At 30.1% G+C, this 25172-nt stretch overlaps 1 long non-coding RNA gene across 8 annotated transcripts in view; it reads left to right on the forward strand.

Annotated features, from left to right (window-relative positions):
• The first annotated feature begins 1091 nt into the window (after window positions 1–1091).
• LOC129914649 (uncharacterized) overlaps window positions 1092–25172 on the forward strand; it is a 58671-nt gene continuing 34590 nt past the window's right edge. For 3 of the 8 annotated variants that reach the window (XR_008772213.1, XR_008772216.1, XR_008772211.1), the window contains exons 1-2: window positions 1092–1213; window positions 1278–1528. This is a non-coding gene — a long non-coding RNA (uncharacterized LOC129914649). Of the gene's footprint in view, window positions 1214–1277; window positions 1529–5212; window positions 5232–12597; window positions 12707–12766; window positions 12873–13011; window positions 13092–25172 lie in introns of those variants that run through there. The other 5 variants (XR_008772212.1, XR_008772215.1, XR_008772210.1 and 2 more) reach the window with 3 other exon arrangements.

The raw sequence follows: 25172 nt of genomic DNA on the forward strand, positions 1-25172 counted from the left end.
ATATTTTTTTTTTTTTTTTTTGTTTTAGTTAATTTCTGCTTAAGACCTAGTTACAACAATTATTTAAAAAGTGCTCCTTGATTTTGAGTGCTTGATAAAGCCCATTTTTTTTTTTTTTTTATTTTAATTTATTCTATCTATTGTCCCTTTTTTAATGATGGTTCAGAAACAGTCTTCTTGTTCTACAAAAAAAAAAAATGCAAAAAAAATTTGTACGTTTTGAGAATGATTTATTATTTTAAAAAGCTGCCTCTATTTTTGTTTGTAGTTTTGTTCTGAAAACCCCTGTTTTGTTGAATTCAAATTGTAATATTTCGCGATATAACTGCAACTTTGGAAACTTTTATACTTGTTTTTAAAACTGCAATAAAAGGGCAACTTTTTAAAATAATCTAACATTCTCACACCGTACAAATTTTGTTTGCATTTTTTTTTGTAGAACAAGAAGATTGTATCTGAATATCATGGTTAAAAGGGTGTTTTTTTTTAGTGAAAACAAAAATGATGGGTCACTCTAATGAAATTTGGTGATAACGTTGAATTTGACATAGAAAGCAACAATAAAGAGTTTTTATAAAAAAAAATTTAGGTGAAAGGTGTTTTTTTTCGAAGATACAATAAAATCTGTAATTGGTCCCTAAAAGCCAATGATTCAATTTGTTTTTGGTTTTGATGACAAATTGAACGTTTATACTTAAGTTCTTAGACGATTTACACGAATTATTGCTTATTAAGGCTCCATTTTTTCGAACGCCCATCACTGTCCTTTAAGCAAATTAATAACTATTGAAGTTGTATGTACCTACTCAAAAAATACTTTGCTTTTCTTTCTTTTGCTTTCTAGAATACACAACAAACAAAAACTCAACTGACAGATTCCTTGTTTTCAGATTCAAATAAAAAATTTAAAAAAAAGCAGTTTTAAAAAATTTAAATCTTCAATAAAATTTAATCTTTTCGTTTTCGTTTTTTCGTTTCGTATCCGGACTTCAAAAGAAAAAGTGTAACACCATTATTTCCAAAATCTTTACCACGCAAAATAAAGCATTGGTACTAACAAAGTTTGCATCAGGTCAATTATTCCGTTTCATCCAGTATCGAGTATGCGTCGAAAAGCTTAGTGTTCCAACGTAACCACATTAAGCCAAACAAAAATAAAATCCATGCCATAGCTATTTTCCATCTTGAACAAATTTGTGTTCCAGGACTTAAGGTTTATACAACAACGCACGGCCTTTTCTCTTATGTATGTTTTTGTTTCTCAAAATTTATTTTAGACATTATAGGTAGAAGTTGCTGGTGCTGAAGCTGAAGCTGAAGCTGGTTCTCCTTTCAAAATACGAAAGCTATACAAACATATATCCGAATTTATACCCATGCACTAAAGATCAATTGAAATCCTTATTTATTGGGTTGAAACTATCAAAGTTGTTGCTGCGACTATACTGATGGTGGTCCTACTTTCTGCTGCTGATGCTGCTTCTACTGATGCCGATACTGATGCTAAGATGCAACTGCACAGGTAAAGGTAGGGTATACGGTATACCCTACAATAATTACATTGTTTTCAGTCAGCAGCGTCCCCCTTTTAAATGTATGGTTCGATGAGCTCACATGTTCCTTGTTATGTACCTATGGAAAATCCTCAAGGATTTAAAAGTATTACTAGATACATTGAACGTAAAGTAGTATTAGGCCAATATCTATACCGGAAAAGGAATTGAAATCCAGAAAACATAACACCGGATGCTATATGGTCGTCGGTCGTTGTGTTTTACTATATAGGTACACTATATTGTGTTGTGTGTGTCCTTTCATCGTTCGAAGGATTTCAATAGCAAAGTTTACAATTTATATTGCAAACAATTTCACAGGACGTTGCCAAAGCAACAACAACAAACGCAGTATAAAGAGTTTTCTAACGGATATGAAGGAGGTTTCGCAATTTGTTTCAGCCAGGGAACAAATAATAATAATCGGGTTGAAATACTTTCAGCTCATTGGACACACAATAAACTTGATGCAAAAGGGGTAGAATGTATCAGTTTTCTATATCGTTTTCTTTTTTTTTATAGAGATTGTCTTTATTTATAAGTTCATTCTATAGAGATGTTTTGCTGCAGTCGAATAAGTAAAAGTTTATTAGACCGAAACATATTTTGAAATTATTTACGATATTTCAGAACTTTGAATTTCGAACTGAGTTCATTTAAAACAATGTGTTTTTGGTATAAATTTTGAAGTTAAATTAAACAGGTTAAGTAAATGCCTTTAAAAATCTAGTTTCTAGACTGGACTTAAGAGACTCTGATTTTTTTTTATTTGTTTTGCGATTTCAGGGTATCATTGTGGGAAAGGTCTTCAGAAGTCGTTAAAGAACGGTGGCATATGCTTGCATAAGCTTGGCTAAGCTCGACTGGTTGGTGTGGTTCTTGTTCTTCACGAAGCTTGTAAAACTCTTTCTTGCCCTCTTTGCCTAAGAAAGAGACGAGCATGTATTCTTTGAATTTGATTGTGTTCTCCATGGTTTTCAACACTTTATAAAATTTTCGTGAATTTTACCTCTCTTGTAACCTAGCGAAATTATTTCTATATGAAATATTTCTCTGACATGACGCATGAATATCTAGAATCCACTCCGAACTATAAGGTGCTAGAAATGCCAGGCTTATTGGTCAGAAAAACGTTGCAGTACAATAATTGTGCTGCCGACTTCAGACTTATACAGAATAATCAGCCCTATCGAGGTATCCGTTCGGAGAAATTTTTTTTCCGATTTGTTCGAAATCGGAGAATTTTCTATGGAGGTATTTGTTCCGATTGAAATATCGGAGAATCTTCCGATGAAACATGACGCCCATCAATGCATTGCGATGAAGTGTGTTCAGCAAAGACTTTTTGACATTTGTGCTTTGAATTTCATCGAAAATTCTCCGACACAAAATAGTTGCTTAATATTTTCAGAAAAGTTGAATTTCACAGACAAAAAAATATAAAAAATAAACGTGTGTTGCCAAAAGTATTTTCAGAGATTGAGCCCACGATATGTCTGGTGTATTCGAAAAAAAAAAAAGTTTTTAACGTTGCTTTGATAGATTTTTGAGCGTTGTTTTTTAGTTGAAGCAGCGGTGATCTTTTGAAATATTGATTATCGACAGAACTTAGTTCTTCAGGGCTTGACTTCATAAAAATATTAGTCTAATTTTAGGGAATTTACTAATATATTTTCAAAATTCTACTAAAAAAATTTGAAAATACTAGTAAATTCGCCAATAACACTTTTTTATGTTTTATGAAATTTCTTAACTGATTTTTACTAATTTGGTATCGCTGATTTCAAATCTGCCCTCAGTTTTTTTCTAGCAGCTCTAGTTTGGGTGATACAGAGATACTTAAAATGTAGAAAAAATCGATTATTGAGATTTTTAAAATGTAATTATCTGGAAAACGTGAGCTGATAGAAAAATTTGATTAATTAATATTCGAGTTTATCCAACCCAAAAATTTTGATTAAGAAAAATATTATTTCGTTCCTGAAACAAAACCACCGTAAGCTATGGAAATGTTTAAAAAGTACACAGCAAAAAAATCGATTATCGAGATTTTATAACAAGAATATCTCAAAAACACAAGCTGATAGAAAAATTTTTATTTCGGATTCGAGTTCAGCAAACCCAAAACTCTTACATAGGTAGTAAACTATTGTTTTTATCCTGAAACAAAACAACTGTCAGCTACGAAAATGCATAAAAAAAGGGAGGAAGAAATCGGTTACTGAGATTTTAAAACGGGAATATCTCGAAAACGCGAGCTGAAAGAAAATTTTTAACTTTTAATTCGAGTTCAGCACCCTAAAAACCTTCAGAAAAGTTAATTAAATTTAGTAAAGCAAAACCCTTGTTGCCTAGTGTAATTATACAACTGGTTGGTTGGTGGAAGAACTAACTAAGATAATATTTTTTGTTTCCTTTTAAAATCTTTTTTTTTTTTTATTCGGAAAGTTCTTAACCTTCCGATGACAACAGGATGCTATACCACTTCATACTTGAAATGGTCGGAAAAACACAAAAAGTTTGGATATACCTTGTAGTTTCAAACATGTAATTCAAGTGCGTGAATTCCTTTCTTTAAAATTGACCTTGGAACTTTTGTGAGTCTGTCTCAGTACTTAGTATCGATTTTGGTTTGATTTTATAAAACACCTTTAATATTGGTAAAACAAATATGTTTTTGTAAATTAAACGCTAATCGAATAAGTTATACATATAGACATTGTTTGGATGTTCAATTTTAACCACAATGTTTTTACCACAAACCACAAATACTCAAACCCATATTCACTAATTGGTAATGAAACGATAACGATTTCCATTTGCAAACCAAACGATTTTATTAACATGAATACTGTGGTAAATGGTTTATATTATTTTTTTTATAAATACAGAAATAAAAGATGTCCTCATTAAAGACAAACAATAAGGATATTATATTATGTTCTTCTGCGTAATAAATTAATATTATTCTTTGATAATGTATCTCCCATTGCAACTTGATATCCACACTTTAAGTAATAATATTTAAACAACATAATGAATTAAAAAAATATGAAAATAAATCTAATAAAAGAATAAAAATAGCAAAGATAATAACTATGAAAAAGGATCACATTCCACGTGATGATGATGAGGAAGAGAATCCTTACTACGTGTTTTGAATGCATTATTATTACTCACCAACACTGACGCCAAACTCTGCCTGCAACAATTTTTTTTTTTTTTTTTTTTTATGTCCAAGGATTTTCCTTTTTGCCACAATAACAATACGTCCTACAGTTCATCCTTCTATGTCGTTGTCATCCAGAGGCATCTTACTCTTCTTTTTAATATTATGAAATTCAAGGATAATTATTTTTTTTTTCTCTTTCAATTTTTAATTAATGTCCTTTGCTTGGACAATAGCCAACATTTTAATTAGATTAGAAATCCTTTTGCAAAGCTCAATTTCATTGGTGTTTTTCTTTCGAGTGGTTAGGTAGTTGGTGCGAAATGCGAAACGCACAACAACAATTTATTTATAGCATTCTGGTTATAAATTTTTATACACGTATTTTATGTATAGACTTTTAACACAAAACAAAATTGTTTTCTTTATTGAAGTGGAAAAATGTATTAACAAAAAAAAAAAATCACTTTAAAAGGATGTTTCCAAGCAGGTCTGATATCACTTCAGGATCATTTAAAACGTCTGACTTTGATGACATTTCGTTTTATGTCAATGGCTAGGATAGGAAGAGAACATCAACCCCACATAATTTTACGACGACAAGATCGGTCTCACCAATACAACAAAGCAAATTATCATCTCAAAATCGAATGTGTTTTTCAAGTTCTTATCAAGTTCTTATCAAGTAGATTCACCTCACAGGATTGTGTAGTCGATAGGCAAAAAATCCCTAAAAAGGACTTTTTGGTTAAAAAGTAACCAAAACTCTTATGAAATATTTATTATATTTATATACATATTTTGAATTTGTTTTGTTTCGTATTAAATTTGCATTTGTTTAATTTTTATTTTTCTAATCTTGTAAAATAAACAAATTAATACAGGTAAAATAGTAGTACAAAAAATTAATTATTACCCTCATAAAACTTAACAAAACAAAATATTGAGTGAATGGGTGTTTTTTTTTTTTAAGAAATTATGAAATTCAGAATAAGTTCTACAAATACTAGGACAAAAATAATACCCCAATAAAAATTGGTAGAAATATTTCATTTATAACAGAAACCAGTTATCTAAGCATTCTTTAAAAAAATTTAAATTGAAAGGTGTTTTTTGGGAAATAAGGAAAATGCGCAATAATCCTGATATAGGCTACGAAATTTATTAAAGATTTAGAAAAGACAATATTTCCATTTGAAATTACGAAATAAATGAGTCTGTACATTTTTTTCACATGAAAGGGTGTTTTTTTAGGTGTAGAGAAAATTGGGTATATTGGAAAAAATAAGTAATAATAGTAGTACCCCATTGAAATTCAACAATTATGCTACTTTTGAGATTAGAAACAAGAAACTTAAGTGTCTATAAGAAAATCATGGCTAAAAGGGTGTTTTTTGAGTGAAACAAATTGATGGGTCACCCTAATGATATTTAGTAAAAACGTTGAATTTGGGAAAGGAACTAAAAATAAAGAGTTTTCATTAAAAAAATTTAGGTGAAAGGGTGTTTTTTTTAGAGGAGACAGTAAAATCTGCAGTTGGCCTCAAAAAGATAATGATTCATTTTATTTTTTTTTTTATGACAAATTGAATGATTATACTTAATACACGAATAATTGGATTTTTGGGACCAATGACAGATTTTAATGTCTCTCGAAAAAACACCCCTTCAGCCAAATTCTTTTTATGAAAATACTTTGATCTTGCTTGCTATCCCAAATGCAACCAAAACTGTAATAAAACATTCATTTTATTTATAGTGGAGTAACTAAAGCTCAAAAATTAGCAATATTAGGGAACCCGGCCGAACAGCTTAAATTTTGATGATCTTTTTTTTCAAACGTCGGTAATTAAAAATACTTTAAAGTCTATAGATTAAAAATTGCCGGTGATGCCGTTTTGATTTTTTAAATTTAATTGAAGATTTTTGTGAACAAAAAAAATTTTTTTCAAAAATTTTTCTTAAATTTCATAAATTAATTGATGCCAAAAGATTGTCTAGGAAATTCAAGGAAAAAAAATATATGGGAGTGAGGGACAATCTTCCATAGTTCAAGCGATGGATGCAATTTTCTTATTAATTGACTTCAAACACAAAAAAAAAATATTTGAACACAACGGCAACACCTACAATATTCAAATATACATTTTTTAAAAGCTAGAAGCTTAGTCTTATATGTAAAATTAAAGTTAAGTCAATTGAATGAACGGCTTTTGAAAGAATGGTAATTGAACTCAGATTTTTGAAAAAAAAAATTATTGAAAAAATTTTAACATGTCGTTTTTTAAACTTGGTCGTAATATAAAATGCATTTATTTTCAAATTTTTTTGGCCGCATTTATTATGATTTCAAATTATAAAAGGAAATGTCAATATGTATTACGGTTTATGAAAAAAATTAAAAAGTATTTCATTTTCGAAGAACTTTTTTTAATAAAAGTTTTGAAAAAAAATGTAACTTATTTTTTTTTTAAAGTTCAACATCTAAACATAAAATTATTTTTTATTCATTTAATAACCCTTACTGTTGAAAGTTAAATAGCAAAAATTTAAAGTTCTTATTTACCACAGTCTTTGAGAAAATTAATTAATTCAATGCAAACATTCAGTTTTAATAAAAAAAAAACCATTGAAATTGAAGCAATTTTTCATTTTTTTTTCAAAAGTGTGATATATTTTACCTTTTTTGCTTCGAAATTCAACTGATAATATTTATGGCCTAAAGTTTTTTTTAAATAAATTCATATTTTATTAGAAAAAGTTTGGAAAAAAGTCATTTTAAATTTTTCTAATAACATTTTTTTTTTAATTCTGAGTTTGAGGACCATTTTTTCAAAAAGTCTTGATTAAATTTAATGGATTTAAATTTAAGAGATAAGAATGAGCTTCTGGCTTTTTAAAAATGTATTTTAAAATATTGTAGGTGTTGCCGTTGTTTTCAAAATATTTTTTTTGTGTTTGAGGTCAGAATGTTAGAAAATTGCATTTATCGCTTAAACGATGGAAGATTGTCCCTTACTGCCTTTTATATATTTTCCTTAAATTACCTAGAGAATCTTTTGCTATCATTTGTTTATGAAATTTAAGCAAAAAAAATGGTTTTGTTAAAAAAAAAATTAATTTTAATTTAAAAAAACAATACGGCAACACCGGCAATTTTTAATCTATAGACTTTAAAGTATTTTTAATTACCTACGTTTGAAAAAAAAAATCGTCAAAATCAGAGCTGTTCGGCCGGGTTCCCTAATAATTTGCTTTAGTTACTCTACTATAAAGAGTCCTTCCTTTTGATGTCCCATTTGATGAAATTGCAAACTTTTTGAAGTTTTTTTCCTGCAGATCGAAAACGGTCTGTCAAATCGAAAAACCGTTAATGTAATAAATGAAGGTAATAAAAAGATCTACAACTTTTACTTCAAATTAATTTTTAAAAAAGCTCAAATAAAAGAGATATGACGAAAATAAGAAAATCACCCTTTGACTTGCTTCAAAAAAACCACGCTAACTCTTAAACCGAAGTTTTAATCGAAAAAACTTATTTAACATATTCTGTAGGAAATTCAATTATCTTTAAGATTGCTATACAATTTTTTCTGCTAGGTCCAATAATACGCGAGTTATGTGAAAAAGTAAAATAAATCAATTTTCAGAAAAACTGCATTTTCAAAACCGTCTGCCGAGGGTTTGGCCACACTCAAAATGTCTGCCATGGGTATTTTTGTTATCAGGGAGTCCACCGCTACAGGATGCGACTAATTTCAAGTGGTTACCCTAAATACATCAATTTTCAGAAAAACTGCATTTTCAAAACCGTCTGCCGGGGGTTTGGCCGCATTCAAAATGTCTGCCATGGGTGTTTTTGTTATCAGGGAGTCCACCGCTACAGGATGCGACTAATTTCAAGTGGTTACCCTAAATAAATCAATTTTCAGAAAAACTGCATTTTCAAAACCGTCTGCCGAGGGTTTGGCCACACTCAAAATGTCTGCCATGGGTATTTTTGTTATCAGGGAGTCCACCGCTACAGGATGCGATTAATTTTAGGTGGTTACCCCAAAGTCTAAAAACGCCAAAAAAAACGCATTTTCGGGACAGTCTGCCGGGGCTTTGGCCGCACTTAAAATGTCTGCCATTGGTATATTTGTTATCAGTGAGTATGTGGCGTTGGTTATCAATAAATTTTAAGTGGTTACCCTCACTAAATCGATTTTCAGAAAAATGGTACTTTTGATGCGCTTTTTCTCGACAACGGCCCAAATAAATGCAGGCAGACTAAGGTATTCGTCATCACCATGACCCACGCTACCTCTGACATTCATATGAATCGGTTACCTCTCACGCAAGAAATCTGCTCCTGGCTCTTAGACTATATTAGTTATATTTATTTTGTTTGATTTGTTTTGTATTTAATTCGTATTTGTTTAGTTTATTTTTCTACTCTTTTAAAACAAACAAAATTTAAGAAGCTGAAGAAATTTTAATTTTTGATTCTTATATGAAAGGATTTTGTTTTTATGCTTATTTAATAACACTGACGACAAAGAAGTTGAATCGTTGTACAATTATTGGGTGGGAAGTGTTATAATTAAATCGATTTGTGTTTTTTTGCACCTAGACCAAATTTGTAATTCACATTATTTGCATGTTGCCCACGTCCACTGTGGCGTATACGTGCTTTTTTTGTATTCATACATAATTTAAAAAAAAAAAAAATAAAAATTAAACTAAAACAAAAAAAAAACTTCGGGAATCTAGAACAGGTAAGAACTTCGCTAAACCAGCTGCTAACTGTGAAACGAAAAGTATAAATAATTTTTGTTGTTAACGATTTCACTTACTTACGCTATTGTAGCGCAATATGGATCAGAGTACCTAAGGCAGATTTTTTTGAATTTCTTGAAGGTTTTCAGCCCTTTTCTGAGTTTCATGTGGGAATTTTTCCACCCCAAATATTTTTGTTCCCTCGGAATTTAAATTTTTGTAAACTGTTTTTTTATTTTCTGTTTCACCAAAATTAAACTGAGAAATGAGCTGTTGAGTATCTCGCATAATACCTAACCTGAAAAAAAAAAATACAAGGAGTTTTCGGGATGTTTAAGAATTCTGTTGTTATTAGGTTCTCCTATATTTCGTTTTCCTACCAGCAATGTACCAACAATCATTTCCCGAAGTATTTACCTTACCTTTAAAACTTCGCGGAAAACCCAGCACTAAAATTGGCCAACAACAAAATTGTAACCTGATTGTGTAGGTACTTAAAACCAAGTAGGCCTAAAGCTCAATTTAGCGAACATTTATTGAATATTGTAGTTAGTTATGGATACCTACGTGTAAGGATACATTTTGGTGATAGAAGATTACATTATTTCTCCAGAAGTCATTACTTTTATTTGTATTTAAATTTTCAATGGGCTCAACGTGTGCACTGAAGAGTTAACAGCGCACTTTTTCTCCGAATACAGAAATAAATCTCACAAATGTTTGTATTTGTCCGGCTTCGTACCTATAACCTCCTCGTTTTCATGCTATCAGTAATAGTTCTTCCTTTATTATATGTGAAACTGGTACTAAATCGAACAATTAGAAACAATTAGAATGCAAAGTTTTGAAAACAATTTTTCCTCAGAACCCATCATTTTTGCGTTACACCTACGTATTTTGTAATGCTTTCGGACAAAATCTAGGGTTTGGGTAAATATTAAGCGGATCTATTCCTTTGAAACTCACTATGCCCAGAGCCACTTGAATGTAAAACTTAATTCAAATTGAAGGGTAGAAAAACTTGTAGTACAAAACTGTTTTTGGTTTAATTCCTAGACACACCCGCACTTTATTTCTAAAAAAAATCCAACCACAAAGCATTTTGCTTGATTTCGGTACAGTTTAGTTTCGGTTTAATACATATCGCACTTAGCAATCTTTTCTGAGAATGTATCGAAACTATAACACTCTCTTCATTAAAAATACCAAAAATAATTGCACAGATTTGGTAACCTAAGCGAAAGAGAGTTGATTTCTAAAATTAATTTTCTATCAAAGTTTAAATTGAGTTAAAAATAAAAAAAAAATTATACATCTGGTAGAGGAAAGCTTCACATTAATGATGATCCTGTGAATTTCCGGTTTCTCACTCTGTTTCAAAAAAAAAAAAAAAAAATAACATTAAACTATGCACATACTTTTGCGGTGTTAGCCAAAGTTATTTTGGATTTATAAAGTTTTCCTCATTCGTTCCGATGTTCTCTTTCACTTTTTTTTTATTTATTTTTTTTTTTGCAAAAAAAACTCAGTTGGCATTCTGAGAATTCCTAGTTCTATGAAATGTGCTTTTATGGACGAGTTGGTGTCCTTGGAATGAAGGTTAATCCAAACAAGAAAAATGGTTAGAAATATGCAAAAAAAAAAAAAAAGATTCTGCAAAGGTATAGGTATACCAAAACAAACGAACTCTGTGCTTTACCTCGGTATAGCCACTTGAAACTTATGGGTTCTCTTTATAGGTAGAGTTTTAAATCGGATTAAGAGTTGGTATGATGTTTTGCCAAACTTTTTTTTTCTCTGATTTTCATTTTGGGAATGAATAAAAAGAAAAACTTTCCAAACTTCTGTTTTCTGTATGCTAAAAAAAAATACTGGAAATGTTTTGGGGGTGTTGTTATGCTTTGATGGACATACATGTACGTATGATGATCAACTTACTGGTGAAGAGCTGAAACAGATAGAAAAGTCACTTTATGTTACCTATCTCAATTATAATATGAAAAATATTTATTCTTGTTATCGAAATGAAAAGTTTTTGGACAATTCAAATGTGTGACCTTCATATTTAGATCAAATTTCGTTGAAAACATTGACGAGTATGACATGTAGGGGAAGGGTGCAAACAGTGAGACGGTGCAAACAGTGAGACAATCCATTTTTCTCTTTTCTGAAAATAAGCACAGTAACGCTAGTTTGGGTCAAAACGTTTATTTCCCCGTCTGCGTCTTTTAATTTTGTCCCGACTAAATTAAAGCTGTCCATTTTCCCACGCCGTAAAATATCACACAAAATCAGGTGAAAGTAGTTTTTGGAGTGTTATAAAAAGAGTGTAGGTATAACACAAAAAAATCTGGTTAGTGGACAGAACTTTTTTTACATATGTATTATATTTATTTATATGTTCTTTCATAAAAAAATATCATTGAATTAGAATTCCTTCTCGTTTTTTTGTTATTTTATATTTTTCCGAAAAATTACAAAAAGTAAACAGTGAGACATTATTAAAAAGCAAACAGTGAGACATAGGTTTTTTAAAAAGCAAACAGTGAGACACATAGATTTTTAAAAAATCTATTATTTTAGCATGACTTCAAAATGATTTCGTATTGTTTTTTTCTTTCGTTTTTTTTGGCTTTTTATTATTTTTTTTTTGAATAAATGGGTTAAAGTAACATAAATTAATTAAGTATATACTTGTCAATTACCTAATTATTTGACGTTTTCGTTAATTTTTTTTTCACCTAAGAATGTCTCACTGATCGCACCCCTTTCAAACAGTGAGACGTTTTGACTTTTTCTACATTGTAGTCCAATGTGATGCCCTCATTCATTCTTTAACTATAAGTTTTTTTGCAACATTAAGATAAAATATGTCTTAAACTCACTTCAAAGTTTCGTTAAGCTATCTTGAAAACATTCTAAGATATACCAATTTAAAAAAAAAAGGGTGTCTCACTGTCCGCACCTCTCCCCTACTTGCATGGATGAGATTTTTTTGTTAATTCTTTAAAATTATTTATCTTTTCAAATAACTAACTTTATTCGTTTGGTGCCATAAGGTCTAATTTTAACTTTTTTGTATTATGATGAGCTGAAAACAGACAATTTTACTAGGATTATGCGGCTGAGCGACGCACAATGGGCCCAAAGGACCATTTGCGTCTCAAAAATGGTTTTTATGAAATTTTAATTTTTGGTAATTTCTTTACGGAAATGAATCAAGGTAAAGTCAATCTATATGTTTTCATTGAAAATTGATTTTTAAAATGAGTTTCTCTTTTAGAAAATTGTATCTGAAGTCTCCACTTGAAAATACTTTGTTTGAGTAACAAAATAAAGCAAATTTTCACGATACGTTTTCAAAACTACATTTGAATAAATTATATAAGGTCCAATTTATTCACGTTCCATTAAATTAAAAGTCTCCATTAAAAAAGGGAAATTTTAAAATTTGTATGCGATTTGACAGTTTTCAATTTTTTAATGGAGATTTTAAATATAATGGAGAGTGAATAAATTGGGCCTAAGTGTTGTATGTCGTTGGAAAGCTTATTTTAACTGCTATTTATATTGCTAAAAATATAAATTTTTAAAAATATATTTTTAATTAATATTATTTTTTTCACACAATAAGCTTTTATTTGCAGTTTTTTAATTTCGAATTGAGTTTTAAATGTTTCCGCTGGGTTCCGCTGTCTACTTTTTTTTCACAATTTTGATCTTTGGTTTATGTACTAAAAGATACAAAAAGAATTGGCTGCTTTTATCTGCTTTTCTTTGATAGAGAACGATATATCTGTCGAAACACATAGTAAAAAAAAAAACGTATTTTGGTGCATCTTGAGCTGTTTCAATACATATCTTGAGTTCTATTGATCTCACTGTCAACATTGATGTCTTCAGGCTTTGAGGAAATGACATAGCATCAGTCCTCATATTAAGAATGTGATTTTGTGTTAATTTAGCCTACTCATATTAATTGGATATTTGTACTATTACAAAAAGTCTAAGGTAGCAGAAAAATGTTAGAATTTAATATTGTAATTGTTGAAAAAAATTTCATCTATGGAAAAAGTTACATAGAGATTTTATTTACTGATTTTGATTTTACTCGAAGATTTTTAAAAGAGCCGAGCCGTTTAAAGTATTTAATTAAGAAGGATTTTCGTGAAAATTGACAACCAGTTTTTTTTTTTGTGATTTCTTTTTTTGCTCTTTTCTCAAAAGCGTAGTTTTTCGACTATTTCACTTTGCCTTACAAACGACTTTGTTTAAAATGAGTATAATCAATATTTTTCTTATAATTTTCCAATAAAAAAGCTTTAATTTCAAATAACGTAACACAAACAAACTACATTGAAATGTATTATTTCTTTATTTTATACTCATAAAAATAATTAAGTAATTTTAAGACACGAAAGGAAGGCCTTTATAAAATTAAGAAACCAGTTTTATCTTATTTTGCAAAATTTGAGAAAATAATCTTTTAAGATACAAAAGTTACAGATTTTTTAGACATTCTAGCCTAGTCAAAATCTTATTTTTTTTAGCTTTGAATAAACGTTTAATAAACAGTGTGTCAAATCTTTTTTATTAAACATTTCAGGTAATATATTCCTAATTTGAGTTAATTATTTTCAGACTCGAAGAAATGACAGATTTTTGGAACGCCATAGTCGAGCCAAAATTGTACTTTTTAAACTTTGCCAAGCTTTTCAAAGCTCAAAAATAATTTGCATTTAAAAAAAAACTACGCTCAATGATTTCTGATACATTAAAAATTAGATGTTCCAAATTTGGTTTAATTATTTCAGGAGACAAAAAAGTTACAGATATTTTTAAATACCCAAATCAAGCGAAAATCGTACTTTTTGAACTTTGACTAATTTTTAAAAGCTTAAAAACAATTTTAATGTAAAAAAAAAGTAAGTTGAATGATTCGTTATATAATTATATAATTATACAGTGCGGCGAGGCGGGATCAACGGACGAAACTCAGTGATAAGTATACTTTTTTTTAAAATGCTTAGTTTTAAAGAGTAACACGCGTACGTACACTTTTGAAATCTGACGTGCGTCAGTTTTAAAAAGTGACGCCTGCCAGTTTTCCAAAAGTGACGCACGTCAGTTTTCGACAAAAAGAAGCGGGTCAGTTTTCAACAGTGACGCGCGTCAGTTTTCAACAGTGATCCACGTCAGTTTTCAACAGCGACGCGCTTCAGTTTTTGAAAAGTGACGCGCGTCAGTTTGTAAAAAGTGACGCACGTCCGTTTGTAAAAAGTGACGCACGTCAGTTTTCAAAAAGTGACGCTCGCCAACGTGCTATCGCTACCTAAAACGTTTTTATACCACCTACCCATATTACAGAAATCATTGCTGATATAATTCTTCTTGGCACAGTGAAAATATAAATGTAGGTGAAGTTTCTGAAAAGACCCCCCACTACCCCACTAGAAGAATCTCGCTTTTATAAGGTTTTACTAATGCTTACAACTCGTCGCCGTAAAGCAGAATTGTTCTAAGTCACAAAAAGTAAATTTTACAGGGCACGATTTTTAAGTTTCAAATTGGTTTAAACTTTAAAGCGACAATTTTCTGCTCGTTTGTCATTCAAGTTATGTGTTTTATTATGTTTGTTCTTTTCTCATAAATAAAATATACAAGTTTACCTCATTAGTAGTTGCATTCTATTTTTAAATATTTTTTAAAACTAAAAACCCAAAAATTGGAGATAGAACAATTATTCCTATACAAGTACGTTTTTTCCTTAAATAAAAAGTGGACTTATAACAATCAAGAATACTCGGGCTCATTTTCAAAAGGCTACTTCCCTGTATTTATTGTTCTATGTCCTATTTAATTATATTATCTGTGGAATGAAATTTTTTTGACAAAAACGGTTTTCAAATTAGGAACGAGCACCCTCAAATTAGTAAAACTGCATCATAACCTCATTTTCGGTAAAAATTGGATTTAGAACAATTTTGTAGCTTTCTTAAGTCTTTATAAGATCAAAATTTTGTTCATATAGAACTTTGACTCTGCTAATGGTCGTTTTATTGAACTTTATTTCTTTCACGATCAAGTGATTTAACTTAAAATAACTTAAAATAAAATATCAAAAAAAAAAAATGTGTATGTCAGTGTAAAAGGTCTCTTTAACTCTGCGGTAAGCATTCTGTTCCTTAAACTTTAGAACTTTTTAAATTAATAAAATAAAAACACTTATATTTTCTTATTGAAATTAATTATAAATTTATTTGAAGATGTGTAGTTAAAGGTGGTTGGAAAGCGAGTGCCCATTATGCCGATCATTCAAAGGTAGCTTGCCAAAAATGACAAGTCAGCAAAATGAACACTCAGCGCGTGAGACTAAACATTGAACCTTTATTACAGTACAGGATCTTATTTCGTCTGGTCTCACGCAGATGTGGGAGTTGGGTGGAAATATGAGTGATATGGTAGGAAGGTAAAAATGGGTGATAGAATACAAAAAGGTAAGTATACATAAATTATTGTTGCTATTAAAAATAACACTCAGTGGGAACTGGTAAGAAATCATTTCCCATCGTGTCAGCAATAATGTAATTTGATAATACTATTGGTCAGGTTTTTGTTTACTTAAACTGTTTACTTAACACATTCATTTTATTAGGTATTATTCACTAATACAGTTATATAAACGTACTACAGGCATTAGGGAATCATCTGAGAATTTTTGGAAAGGATTTGAATTTGATATTTCATATAAAGAGGCGCATTAAGACGAACATAAAAATATATTTTGTTTGTCTCAAAAACGTGTGGTTTGGCCGCTATTCTGAAAAATGCGTTTTTGCGATTTTCTCGGCTTCTGTTTATCGTAGAATGGATTTTTTTGTCTTGTTTTGTAGAAGAACGTATTCTTAAATTTTTTTATTAAATAATTTTTTTTTGTAAAGTTTCTCTATAAAAAGTTATTGACGAAAACATGTAAAATTTTCGGTAATGATCGTGATTTTTACACTTTTCTTCAGTTTAGGTTCATCTAAGGGAAATAGTTCTCATAATAACATTGAAACAACTCTAAATTTCCTACATTTTGGTACATTAAGTTTTCTTGTATGTTCAAAACTATTTCAGTTATAACCTGACGAAATCAATATTTTGGTTGGCTACAATGAAATTCTGTTGAAAAAAATTAAACTTTTTTTTTGCAGAAGAACCAAAATATACTTTTCTGAATGTTTTTGGGGGTGCTGATTTTGAATCCGAAGTCAGAAAAAATTTATTGGCCTTAGTTTCTGAACTTAGTTTTTGAACTTATATTGAATATAATTCAATATAAGTTCAAGTGACCTCAACTCCAAAAAATTTTATAAAGCGTTTCGCCCAGGTACGACAGTGGGCTCATCAGTTAGATCTGTCGTACCTTTACTAAGACGCCTTATTTTGGTCGATGTTTACCGACACTATATAAAACTCACAGCATGAATATAAATTATAATATTCTAAGGGAATTTGTTTAAATTCAGACACTTAGAAAATGTATGCCCGTGGTCAGGCTTATATAATAACGAAGAAAAAAATAACAAAAATAATAAAAATTATTTTTATTTTAAGTGGAGTGATTGAATATAATTCAATATATGTAAGTTCAATATATTCAATCACTCCACTTAAAATAAAAATAATTTTAATAATTTTTATTATTTTTGTTATTTTTTTCTTCGTTATCCAAAAAAATATATTTTTATGTTCGTCTTAATGCGCCTCTTTATATGAAATATCAAATTCAAATCCTTTCCAAAAATTCTCAGATGACCTATTTTAAGCTCCCTATTTCCTGTAGTAACGAACAACATTATGTTATGATAAGAACATTTTTCAAAAAACTAAAGTGTACTTCTTTTAGGTACACTAGAAGTTTGACTCTTGGAGTTTGAAAAAAAAGTTCATCACTAACAGGAGACTCTTGAAATAGTATTAGCTTACTATCACAATCTTACCCATCTTCTTTAAGCAATAATTGAGCACAATCCTAATCAATCAATGTGAAAACATTTTTAAATCCTCTATTTTTATTACTCATTTAGACATAATAAAAAAATTTGCACTGCTCAATTCTATCCTGGTTTGTGCTAAAGCTATTGCAATTCCAGTTTGACAATATTGTTGACTGTTAAAAAATTGCGAAAAATTTAATACATGTACCATGTACCAAAACCTCATTTTAAATTGCCCTATAATAAACTGATGAACTAACTTCATCCATATTAAAATATTATTTCTTCAACCATTTATCTCAAAAACAATATCAAAATACTAAATATCCTTCCACAAAACAGCTTAACGAATATAATAATACAAAACAGTCTGATTACAATAGGTACCTACTCGTAATTATAATTTTATTATGAAAAATTTGTTCCTAAGTAGATTTCATCATTTAGCGAGAGTGAATGGGCGGTTTCAGAGTCCAATTGTGTATATCCCCATAGTCAACAAAAAAAGATAAAACGTTTTAAACGTTCGAATTAAAATGAAATAAAGCCCTGGTCCTGGTGTGTTTGTGCGGTCCTTGGTGCAGCACAAATCTGATGGGTGTTAGCTAATGGTATAGTGGGTAGTTTGTTGTTGTTGTTTTTTTTTGTTTTTTTTTTTTTTTCTTATACGAAGAGATGCTGTGCTGCCACAATAATTGGAAAAGTTTTCATCTCTGTGGAGATCCATAGACAGGCGTTTTTCAATAATTCAAGTGTTTGCAGATAAATGCGAAAAGTTTTGTTTGAACATAGATTATCCGCAGAGCGATGCCACGGGGCTCTCGCTGGTTACTTGAAATCGTATTGTTTTGCACGGTCGGTCGCTCTTTTGGTATAGATGAAATTACTATCTTTCTCTTATATTGGAAACCACGAGACATATGGAAGATTTCTTATCCTGAAGGAGGAGGGAAAAATATCTCCTGGTGGAATTATTTTGTTATACCGAATGTATTAAGTTAAGCTTAGAAGATGATGATGGTAGAATGTTTAATATGGATTCGAAGGTAATTTCAAAAGAAAGTTTTCAAAATAATCATGTTGAAGTTTGAAAGATGGTTTAGAATTACGTTCCTCAGTTTTAAAAAAAATTATTATACATTTTAAAAACATCTATTTTATTAGAGCCATCACATACTACTTTTACTACGTCTTCCCGGCCGATAGTTTAGTAAGATTCTTAATAATAAATTAGTCAGCATTGAAAAGGTTGTCCTCTTCGTCTTATTTTAATTTCTGATAGTTATCGAGGGTCAGGGGTCTTTGGGTAAACTTTATATTGTTAACAGTAAAACTTGCTGTCGCTGTGCCAAAAATAATTTTCTGATATGACTGCACTTATAATTAGATGAACCTACTTCTCCATTAAATTGTGAGTCCGCTAAGGCTTTAAACATTTATTGCATCGCTAAACATAACTTACCGGTATTGAATGTAATTATTTTTGACAATGAACAGTTTTTGATGATGCATCTTTTAATGTTTCTGATATTTCCTTTTCTGTCCTTTTTTTTTAAATTCTTTATCGTTACTTCCTTAGCATGTTTATGGTGAAAATCAGGGTTGAAAATAGATAGATGCTGACATTTGTTCCATGTACTATTCTGATGTTATTGGTCCTGGAAATGCACAATTTATTCTGAATCTCCAAAAACTGTGTCGATGTTGTTTCTCTTAGCTGACGCTCAGGGGAGTACTACATACCTTTGGGGTAGCTTAGGCAGTGCCTTCGGGCCCCCAACGGACGTCAGGGCCCCACGATAAATTGTGCCGTAAAGAAACCTGTTTATATAAATAAAATATAACTCAGCAACCAAATCTCAAAGAAACTCCTTTTTATTAATGAATAGACTTTTCTTTTTATATCTCACTCGGCGCATTTGGAATTAAAAAAAAATGCTTTATTTTCCAACAGGGATTTTTTTTTTTCGGAAATCCAAAAAAATAGAATTGTTATTATTATTTTTTTACCCGAATGCATAGGCCTGTCGATTATGAACCCATATCTTTAATTCAAAACCTATTTTTAAACTTTGGCCAAAAGATATATCAGCTACGGAATGTAATTCAGAAAAAAACAGTTTTTTTTTTAAATATCTCAGGAACTAGGCCTCTAGGAAACTTTTGTTTTTCAGTTATGAATATAGCTTAAATAGACCTTTCTTTTGAAGTCTCACTCAATGAATTTGGAGGACATTTTTTTTTGGCAAGGGGTAGGAACTTACAAAACCTAAATATTGAACTATTTATCAGCACCCTCTTGCACTTAAGATAGCGACTTTAAATTTCACAACGTGTTTTTTATATTTCTATTAACTTTTATATCCGCTGTGGATCGTTGGGTTTGAGTTCAATAAATCATAATTTTGGTAAATACAATCGAAAAATCTATTTAAGTCCTTGGAAAATATTTTTTTCAATTTCAACACAAAACGTTCTAGAAAACAAAAAAAAAATAGTTTATTTAAACTCATTAACTGATACACAAACAGCACTACCTTAACAAAACTGACACTATATTGACGACGACGCAACGGGAGCACATAACACTCCACTTAATGCATAATTTCAAATTCCATTTCGTCGATTGGTATAAGCTCTTTCTGTACCTCTTTCTTTCTTCCTTTTTGTCCCTCTTCTTTCTGTATTGCTGTTTCGTTCTGTGAATATGCAAGATGGAACACCACCTCCCCCACCCCCCCTTTTAAAGAGGATATGCTGCGGAGTTGTCGACGCGACGTAAACATTAAACGCGTGTCATCATCACACATGCAAATGGTTTCATGGAATTCATTTTGCATACAAGAGGGTTTATATGCGACCACCCTTGTTCAGTTATCTCCAACGGTTTCCTTATGCTGAAGTTATGTGTTGGTAAATATGTAGCAATTCTTTTGTAGGTGATTCCTATCTCTGTTTTTGCTATAAATGATCGTCCTTGTAGCAAAATATATGGGATGGTTAACATGGCTGGGTTTGTTTATTGGAAACAAAGGCTCTAAACCTTTCTCTATGCCAAAATCACTGATTCTTATGATTGAAGATTAAAAAAAAAGTTCAACTTCAATTATTATAATTGATACACCTTACTGCAGAGCACCAACTAGCTTTTTTGTCGTGCTGGCCACGAAAAATTGAAATTTCTTATTTCCGACGCAATATTTGACAATTTTTAAGGTTTTGGTGGTGTCTTCATCAATTATATTAGACAACACGTAATGCTTTTTTGCCTTGATAAATTATATTGTTCTATTAAGTTTTTTAAGCAAATAAATATGTCAAACGTCACTTTCCATTATATATAAAATCGCCTTTAAAATAATGATAAAACTGTAGAAAAACTTCCAACTTTAAATTTTTGAAATGTGAATAAATAAATTGGGCTTTAGACCTTTTTTCTCAATTGTTTTCATTTTCATTATCTATATGGGAACTCTCAGGAGAAATGTGATAAAAACAAAAAGTGTTCCCAATACTGAGAGGAAAGGAGATGGCACATTTTTGGGCCCAGTGTGTTCACTTACGAAATGGGTATCAAATGAAAGGTGACGGTAAGCACATTACGTGGGTAAAATATTTTCAAATTCGTTAGTGGGGTTTTGGAGATATTTGAGTTTGAAGTTTCGGATTTCAAAATCAAGATTTCAGCTATTTTTGCGATCAATTAATCGTAGAATGCGTAGAAAGGACTTTTTAGATTGGAAATTAGTTAATCTTTCTTTTTCTAGTACATCATTTTTCTCTAGGAGTTATACTTTCAGAGTAACAGAACCGCAAAGTATCTCATTCTCAGTAATTCCGCACTTAACTCTAAGGGTTGTTTAAAATATTTAAAATATCAAAAAACACACAATTTTCGGTAGTGTAACTCTGAAATTATAACTCCTAGAGAAAAATGATGTACTAGAAAAAGAAAGATTAACTAATTTCCAATCTAAAAAGTCCTCTCTAGTTTTCTGTCCGACCAGTCGTTCTCGAGATATTGAGACAAATGCGTTTTTCAAAATGGCGGTCGCCCCACAAGACCAAACAATACGCAATCTGAGATTTGTACTTGGGATAAACCCCTCTTCAATACTGCATTCAAACTTAGCTCACGTCATAGCTTTTTCCAGATTTTTCCCCATTGACTGAACTATAGTTTCTATTCTTATTATTTAATAGGCATATTTCAGCGCGGTTTTGTGTATTTTGCTTATTATAAGGTTTTTGTATGTTTTATAGAACTATTTTACATATATAGAATTAAAGGTAACACATTAAGCTATCGAAAAATTACAAAAAAAAGTGCATGTCACCACTGAATATTTTGGTATTTCGATGCGCCAAATTCCTCGCTTAAAAAAATCACCTTTTGAGAAGTAAATACCTAATATGTATTATTTTTTTTAACAAAGAAAAAAACTTTTGATACAGATTTATAGACAAGAGAAATACCTTTTATTTGATACCAATATTATTTCTGTACACCCATTATTACGCATTCTACGATTAATTGTTCGAAAAATTAGATGAAATCTTGATTGTGAAATCCGAAACTTCAAACTCAAATATCTCCAAAACCCCACTAACGAATTTGAAAATATTTTACCCACGTAATGTGCTTACCGTCACCTTTCATTTGATACCAATTTCGTTAGTGAACACACTGGGCCCAAGCTCCATTGAAAAATGTGCCATCTCCTTTGTATGGTTGTCTGTAAAGCCGGTTTACGGACGATGATTTTACGTGATAACGTCGTCTGAAAACAAGTTGTGTGCTTTTGTTTAAAATGAGTCAATTGAAGCGTTTACTTATTTCAAACAATCATAATTTACAAAAAAAAAAAAATAGCTTTTTTATTTTTTCATTTACTAATTTCTTTATGTTAAAAACTTACAAAAAAAAATTATGCAATTTAAAAGCCAAGTATTTCTTCTTAAGAATAAAACCATTTTGTAACAACACATTATTGTTGTTAGCATGCAGTACCGCCTTTGCCTATTATTTTTATATTTTATTTTATATAAGTTTGAAATCAATGTCGCCTTTGACTATATTATTATTATTTATATTTTCTCTAAATTTAAAAGCCTCCTATTTTTTAAATAATTTAACAATGTTTTCTTGCTATTAAAGGAGAGCCAAAATTAGAATTAAATCACTTTCGACTTGACCAGGAAAGAGTCAAGATATTACGGAGGTAACACTTACCGCTTCTTATCCTTGGCTTCTTTTCTGAAAGTATTATTACAGTGTTTCCTTACGCCTTCTGTAATAACTGCTACACCAACCGCATAATAGCAAAGGGTAGGAACACCATAATAATACTCTTTCAATAGAAGTAGTACGAAACTTTGTAAATCATTTAATCTTCGTTTGTTCCATAAAACTACTATTTTAAAATATCCTTTTGTGTCTGAGTTTTGCTTGGAAGATAGATACCACAACACGACAACCGACTGAACAAGCTGTTACAATTTTAAAATTTTTACATGCGCAAAAAGTATAAAAATAATTGAAAAACAATCATTTTCATCAAAAAAAGCAAAAAAAAAAACATAAATTTTTATCTTCTCAAGTCATTAATTCCATTTTTTTTCCCTAACAACCTATACAAAATTTTATACTATCTGAAAGCTTATTGTCTTAACTCAAAATATATATATTGATCAGGTCTATGAGACATCTACAAAAAGAGCTAGAATTTTTTTTAACTCGATCAAATTTCATTAAAAAAGCAAAAAAAAACATTTATTTTTATGTTCTCACGCTATGGAATCAATTTTTTTTTTTGACAACCTATACAAAATTTTATACCATCTGAAAGCTTATTATTTCACCTTTTATATGGCGTATCAATCTCATTTCAAAGATGAAAACAAGAGCAGTTAGAATTTTTTAAAGTCAACCATGTCGAATTTCCAGACTGAGATTACGGTACTTCCCACACTGGTGGTTGTTCGGGGGCAACAGATCTCCACTGATGTTTTGAGGTTTTTCGCAAGTTTTTTGATTTAACATTGTGTAGCTTGTAGTTAGTTTACCGTTATATACCAAATGAAAGGTAATTGTATCAGGATGCTCATAAAAGTTTAATAAAATTTCTATCTGCTCTTGGTCAAAAGTTATAACCTGTTGAATTCTAAAATTTTATTCTAACGTTATCTCAAAATAGTGTTTACGAAAATGATTGAAACTTCGAACACATTTAGTCGTGGTCATGGTCTATCATTACTCCATATCCTTATTCCTCTATCTATTAAAGAAAAAAGATAAAAATAAAAAACGATGAAAATCGGTTAAAAAGGTAAAAAACGTGTTTTTTAAAAACTTGTTTCTTCCGTTATTGTATTAAAACTCAATTTCAATTTGCACATGTATGCATAAGGCCAAAACCTACATCTGCTTTGAGTTTGAGATTTTTTGAACGCTCAAAAAAAAAGCTAAAAATCAAAAACAACCCAAAAATACCCCTAAAAAACAAGGTGTTTTTCAAAAATTCATATTTTGAAACGCAGAATGTTGGAAAAAAATCTGTATGAGACGTTTAATTTTTTTTCTCTCATCTTTTACCTGGCACCTTTAGAATTGTCAAAAAAAAAATGTTTGCTACCCAAAATCATCATTTTGTCATAGCCCCAACAAGTGTACAACATTCAAACAAAACGTTATAGCTTAGTTTCATAGTTTTTTAGAATTTTTTCTTAAATGCAATTATTCTAAAATTAGTCTCATCTATCTATAGCAAAGAAATCAACTCTCTGCAACTTCGCGTTTAGATTTAAGCCCAAATTTCATCTTTCCGTTTTACCCCTGTTTACCCTATTAAATGACGGAATTTTTAAAAATCCTTCATTTGGATTAGGCTTTAGGTTATTATCTTTCAAATAAGCTATAGAAGATTTTTGTATCTCTAATAGTTTATTTTTAATTTTTAATTGAAATTTTTGCCACGAAATTTTTGCCGCGAGAGTGTAACGTTAGAAAATGGTGTCACTTTTTTGTGGTGGCTGCCATGGTTCATCGATTTATAAGACGTTATCACGTCAAAAAAATCGTACTAGACACCTATTTTTGTTTTTTTCACTACCGTCCTATTGCACACAGGTAAAATTTCCCAAAAACATGGCCAAAATTATTTTTTGTGTTTTTTTTTTAAATTTATTATTGCATGAAAACATTAGAAACAGTTAGTTTTTAAGGAAATAATAAAATTAATGCAAAAATTATAAAAATGATTTGAAATTTGGTGTTTTCATGCAATGCACATTTTTTAATACAATTTTTAGTATTGTACATTGTTTTAAAATAACAATATTTTAAATGGAACGTTATTTAAAAATTTGAAAGCGATAAGTGAAGGACTTTTCGAGTATTGCTGTTAAACGCAAATTAGCATGAGATATAACAAATACGCCGACTTCAACTTAATATTTCCTTCCTTTCAGAACCAATATTAAAAAAAGTCGCAAAAATTGGCAAAAGATTTTTTACAGTTTCTGATTTTAGAAAAATTAACCTAAATTTTAAGAATATTTTCATTACTTTGTAACAGAACCATAACTTTTACATTAGGTACTTAGATTTGGCGTCCCCCCATGACTTGATGCTTAAAATTAAATTGCAATCTATACTACACTCCCTACGAGAAATGGAACGTAAAGTTGAGTCATGCTTTATCG

This window comes from Episyrphus balteatus, chromosome 3 (assembly GCF_945859705.1).
Source record: "Episyrphus balteatus chromosome 3, idEpiBalt1.1, whole genome shotgun sequence".
NCBI lineage: Eukaryota > Metazoa > Arthropoda > Insecta > Diptera > Syrphidae > Episyrphus > Episyrphus balteatus.